General features: G+C 33.0%; 1 pseudogene across 1 annotated transcript; it reads right to left on the bottom strand.

Annotated features, from left to right (window-relative positions):
• Window positions 1-287: 287 nt before the first annotated feature.
• Window positions 288-5,941, bottom strand: LOC143625597 (putative aminotransferase TAT2; annotated as a pseudogene). The gene is made up of 6 exons (XR_013152301.1): window positions 5,719-5,941; window positions 3,978-4,317; window positions 2,939-3,155; window positions 2,039-2,098; window positions 1,720-1,969; window positions 288-441 (listed from the first exon to the last, which is right to left on the bottom strand). The product of XR_013152301.1 is annotated as a putative aminotransferase TAT2 (transcript).
• Window positions 5,942-6,257: the final 316 nt, after the last annotated feature.

Here is a 6,257-nt window from a genome sequence, read left to right on the forward strand (position 1 = left end):
TTATGATAGTTTAGAGTCAAAAACTTTTTTTAAGATACCTCTGAACCTTTCTTCTGGATCCGCCACTGGCATCGACAAAAATAATAATATTGTTTCATTTTATGTAAGATAATTTTTTTTAAAAGAAACCAAGTTGTATCCAAAATAATAATGTTGATTTATCTTATATTTGTAATGGGGGTTATATGACATTTTTGTTATAAATCAACGACTCATTATTTATAAATTCAATACAACATTAAACACCTAGACAATTATTTCAAAACCCAAAAATACATAATAAAAAACCTTTTATAGTTCTTCAATCATGAACCAACAAGCTCTTTTGTTCAGAAGAATGCCTATAGCAAAATGACTTCACTCTCTCAAGTGCTTCTTCAAGAAAAGATGGTTCTGCAGCAAATATTATCCTCACCCAATTCTTTAGTCCCACCGTAACTCCTGAAAAAACGGGATTAACTTCAACGTTAAACCCATTCATTCATTAATAAATGACTGAGTTGGCGAAAGTGTTTCAAATGCTGAAAATCTCCTAAATCGTTTTGCTTAGATTTTTAGTTAACCGTATAACTTTTATTGTAGCCAAATGTGTTGTTGGGACTGACCCACGTGACAAAAATTACCCATTTCCCGTTATACAGTCCCACTTGACTGGCCAATTTCATGATCACTGCGCAAGTCATTGATGCAAGATTGAACTAGGGGAGTACACGAGCAGTCCCACTTGGATTGGCTCGTTTAAAGCTTGAGTTAAGCTGAACTTAGACGAGTCTCTATTAATTCTCTGATCATGAGAAAAATGGAAGGCGGAAGCGGTGTTGTCGGTGGCCGGGTATAACTGACATCAGAGAATTATAACACTAATAGTCTCTTTTGGAGCTCATTTATTAGCGCGGTCAAGCCCAAGCTTTAGTTAACATGCTTGACTAGGCTTGTGAGACTAAACGAGCTTGATATTATATAATATTTATTTATATTTCATAATATAAAATATATATGTGCATATAAATAGTCATTTTTTACAAAATTATGATAAAATAACTAAATAATATATATCGTGTTATGTAAATTTTTTTTGTATTTATACATATTAGAGGTGTTTATCAAATCAAATTCGGGTTATTCGAAATGGTCATTCAAATTCGAAAATTTTAAAACTGAATTTGAATTGGCTTCGACTTCGAATAAATCTGCTAAAATCGATTCGAAGTTGGTTTGAATTCAGGTCTATTCAAGTAAAACCAAATAATATAGAAAGTAACAACAAATTAAATCGAAAGAAAACTTAAATATATAAACAGAAAATCCTTAACTATCTAGTTATACATAGTATCAAAAAAGCTTAGGCAATTCAAAAGTCCATATATTATAAAATTACATATAATGCGAATTCCGGTATTCAAATCGAACCAGTTCGGGATATATAAAGGTCAAATTAGTAATTCGGTTCGAATAAGGATTCATTTCGAATAACTCAAAGTTTGAATTCGTAACTTGAATTCAGTTTGCGTTGGATTCAAATAATGAACACCCCTTATAAATATATATAAAAACATGTAAGTGTATATTAATATAATACTGTAATTAATAAATAACAAACGTGCCGAGCGCAAGCACTAGAATAGAGCCCAAAATGAGCCGAGCTCAGCTCTCTCAAGTTACACGAGCTGAGCCTTTATGAAGACGATTGAAACCTGGAATATTTTATTTACTTCTCACCTGGAAGAAGGATGATGGATTCTTCTTTAGTGAGCTTGAAACAGAAATCGATGTCGTATTTGACATCTTTTAGTAATGATATATTTAACTTCACCATCATAACCATTGATCCTTGTGGTTTTGTTGGGCATGTTAAGCAAGGAATATCTTTTATTTTCTTGAAACAAACATCTGATGTATGCTTCAATAGGCTCAAAGTTCTTGTGAAGAAAACTTCACTTGTTTCCTTTAAAATTTGAGGCACTGCTGCCTGAAACAAAAGAGTTTAGATTGTTTAGCAAGTAGTTATCATTATTATCCAAACAATGGTTGCATTTACTTGTATGATTGTTGCTGGACCACCACAAATGTCAAAATACTTCTTGAGGCGCTCAACGGTCTGAAATAATATATAGAAACAAATTATGAAAGCTGTAAGCGAGCTCGAAGCTAAATGAACCAGCTCGGCTTGATTATTTCAAAGAGATGAAATTTTAATGCTGATTGTTCAACTTTATACAATTCTCTTGTAGATAAATGTTCGATGCGGACATACACGGACCTGGAAATCGTGTCACACATATTAACCAGAATAGATAGTACGATGTGAGTATTCATGGATTGACACGAGCACAACCCCGTTTAATCCGAAAAAGAATAATTCTTTTACATGTTTTTTAAGCAATTACGTTTAAAATATGCAAATATAGTTAACTATTAAATTTTGGAATAAACGTACCCAAATATTTGAAGTTATTATATAAACACATTAAAAAATATACAAAGTAAATAAATGATGGATTATACGGGTCAACCTGCCAATACGACCTGTAAACGTTTTTGCGTGTTCGACCTGAAAACAACCTGATCGTTTAGAGTAAATCCAAATCCACGAACTACATGAGCGAACTTGAAAGTCGTGTCACACACAAAAACCCAAACACAACACGAGTATTCGCAGGTTGACATGAGCACGAGTGCACGACCCATTTAACCCGATTTTTTTTTACATATTAATACTTCAAAATTCTTAATTTACATATCGGTTTTATGACTTTTAAGAAATTATTTTTAAAAACGCAAATTTATTTTTAAACATTAACATTTTGGATTAAAAATACTGAAATAGTTGAAGTTACTACATAAACACGTTAAAAAATATAAATAAATGGGCTTAAATTGGTCCAACCCAAACCTGACCCGATCCCGTTTAGACTAACTCCAAACCCGGTTAATGTACCTTTGCGTTTTTGAAAATGGAGTTAGGGTCGGTTGTGACAAACCATCCAAGGCGCCATCCTGGCACTATCCATCTTTTTGACAAAGACCCAAGTGTCAAAACGGGCACCTGACCCGAAAACACCCATTGGAACAAATGGGTTTGATCCAAATGTTAAATGCCCATAAACTTCATCTGCTATAACAACAATCTTATGCTTCTTTGCAGTTTCAGCAATCTACTTGCACATTTTAACAATAAAATCCAAATTAGTATCTCAAATGAGTTCATACAACCATAAAAACAGATTCGTAACGAGAAAAATCAAATTGAAATAACCAAATTCAAACAAAAACTAAAGGTTTGGCTTAATGTTTTTGTAGAAACTGAACTTTCGGTTTTGTGTGCAATTAAAATAAAAAAAATTTAATTGAGTGGCAAGTAATTATTACAAGTGGTGGCACACAAATATTTTAGCTCAAATGTATATATTCAATCAACTATTATTTAACAAAAAGACTTATGCCCAAAGTTTTAGACCAAGATTCATTATTTTGGGCCATTTTGTAGGCACAAAAGTTTCAAGCCTAAATGGTAAAACCGAAACCAAACCCCAAATGAAAAGCGAACAACCGAAACCGAACGGTTAAATGTATAATGTTCAATAATTCAATTAACTATTATTTAGCAAAAAGAGTAATGCCCAAATTCATCATTTTGGGCCCATTTTTCCTGCCCAAAAATTTCAAGCCAAGTTGTAAAACCGAAAAACCTAAACCGAACAGTTTTAAAAAACTCAAAAACCGAATTTTTGGTTTTGGTTTAGTTTGAGCACAATACCGACCCAAACAAAAACTGAGAAAACCGAAACCGAATGGTTTTCAATCCTCAAAAACAATTTTTTTGCTTTTTGGTTTAGTCTAACCCCAAACCCGACCCAAACCGAAAAAAATGAAACCGAGAAAACCAAACAGTTCTCAAATACCAAATGCTTGTTTTTGGTTCAGTTTAAGCCCAAACCCAAACCCACACACACCCTGTCAAAAAAGTACACAAATACCTTCTTCAAATGATCATAACTATAAACATTCCCACACGGGTTCGCAGGATTTATAATCACAATTGCAACCGTATTCTGGTCAGCCAATGCATCAACCGCATCAAGGTCAACCTCCCAACCACTGTCAGGTAAAAGGTCAAAGTGTCGGGTTTCAACGTTTCTAAACGCTGCAACAAGTTCATAGATTGGGAACCCGGGTCTTGGAACCAAAATGTTTGCGTTTGGTGAGGCGAGAATCGATACTGCAACTTCTATAGCTTGTGTGCACCCCGCTGTTATGTACACATCATCCGGAGATAGCTTGTATGGGAGATTATTGGATAAATACTCACAGATTGCACTGTTTTGATCAAATGAGATATAAGTTGTAAGTTAACAGTTATAGCAATATGAGGTTTAGTTACAAGTAGAGACTCATAGCTGAAATAACCGAACCGAATCGTAATAACTGACTGCAACTAGAAACTAATGTTTTTTTTCTTTTCAGAAACCGAATTTCCAGTTCGGTTTTGGTTTTGCATGCACTTAAAAAACCGGACTGACTTTTATAACTTATAACCGAACTAGACACGTAAAAACCTAAAAGACGACTTTTGTTGAATTCTGTAGCTTAAGAATAGAACTTTGGGTCAAATAATGAATAAATAGTGCAGCTTAAAATTTTAGGCTTGAAGGTTTAATAATCAGTTAATCATTATTTAACAAAAAACATTGAGCCAAAAATCATTATTTTGGGCCACATTTTCTGATCAAAAGTTTTAAGCGCAAATGGCATAACCGAAAAAACTATGACTCAATCAGAGTAACTGAACCCAACCCAAAACCAAGGTTTCGTTTTATGTTTTTTAGAAAGCCGAATTTCCAATCTGGTTTTGTTTTTTTTTGCATGGACAAGGAAAACCGAAATATAAATTCAAAAAAAAAATAATAAAAAAAAATCATAACTCAAAATATAAACAAAAAACGAAAAAATTTAAAAAACTAAAATGTTTCCGCCATCATTCCCGTTCAAAAAAAATTAAAAAAAATTGACGAAAAGACACAACGCTAAGATCAAAGACACAATGATAAAAATGAACAAAAGACACAATTATAACTAAAAAAACAGACAATAAATTGCAAATATAACACAATTCTGAATAAAATATATCACAACGTTGAGTAATATAACACAATATAAAGAGAAAAAAACACAATTAATGACGAAAATAAACACAAAACACAATAATAAACAAAAGACACAACGATCTTTTTCACTTGCCATTGTGTCTTTTTTTTTCGAACAAACATTTTTGTGTTTTTACTTATTTCGTTTTTATTAAATTTTGTGTTATGATTTTTTATTAAATATTTTTAATTTGTTTGTGAGGGTTTTTTTTTGTGTAGCTGCAAATTCTTGATTTAACTTTTTTTTGTTTCCTTTTATAGAATAAAAGGACCCATTAATATGTGAAGTTATAAAAAAAATGTCAATTAAAAAACAAAGTTACAATAAAATAATTAAATATATTTAATATAACTTATATGAAATTGTTATCATATATAAGATTATGATTAAAATAATTTTGTCTTTTTCTTGAAATAATAAATGTTAATTTTCATTCATCAAAAGATATTGTTTACGCGTAAAACGGGCAATTAGACACTAGCCTTATTTGAAAACAGAGGTGGACTACACATACCAGAAGTTGGTGTTGATGAGTATAGCGAAATTGACATCAATTGGTGAATGAAATCATACCTTCTGGTTTGAGGAAGACCCACAGTAGGCGAATACCCGTTAAACTTATGGGAAACTAGAGTATGAGCAACGAACCGAAGTGGTCCGAAAGCACGAAAACACAGTCGGATCACCCACCCATTCCAAGCGAAATCACTCGCTTATCATTTTCATCAAGACTCGCCATTAACATTCCCAGAACGCCTTTAATTGTTGTTGGGGTCTCCATGTTAATTTTGGTCGGAGAGATTGAGGTGTGTAACTGCGGGTCTGTTTGAGACCAACAGATGGTGAAGAGAGGATGCAAGTGGTGTTTATGATGATTCAGCATTTTAATAGACGGACGACATACATACGTACAAATGTTGGTGTTTGGAAGAGGTGGTCTTTTTAGGACTCTTGTTTGCGGTGTAAACATCTCCACGCCCCACATGCAATGCGTGCTTGGAAATAGTTTGATAGGACTTTGATAGCTATCATAGTGCATTCTCAACATTAACATCCATGAATTTATATTAGGTTAGACTAAAGGGTGTGGAGGCTTTAGTGCGGGCTCCAGC

This window comes from Bidens hawaiensis, unplaced genomic scaffold (assembly GCF_021521415.1).
Source record: "Bidens hawaiensis isolate Kalapana, Puna unplaced genomic scaffold, B.hawaiensis_p1.1 tig00004126_1, whole genome shotgun sequence".
NCBI classification, from domain to species: domain Eukaryota; kingdom Viridiplantae; phylum Streptophyta; class Magnoliopsida; order Asterales; family Asteraceae; genus Bidens; species Bidens hawaiensis.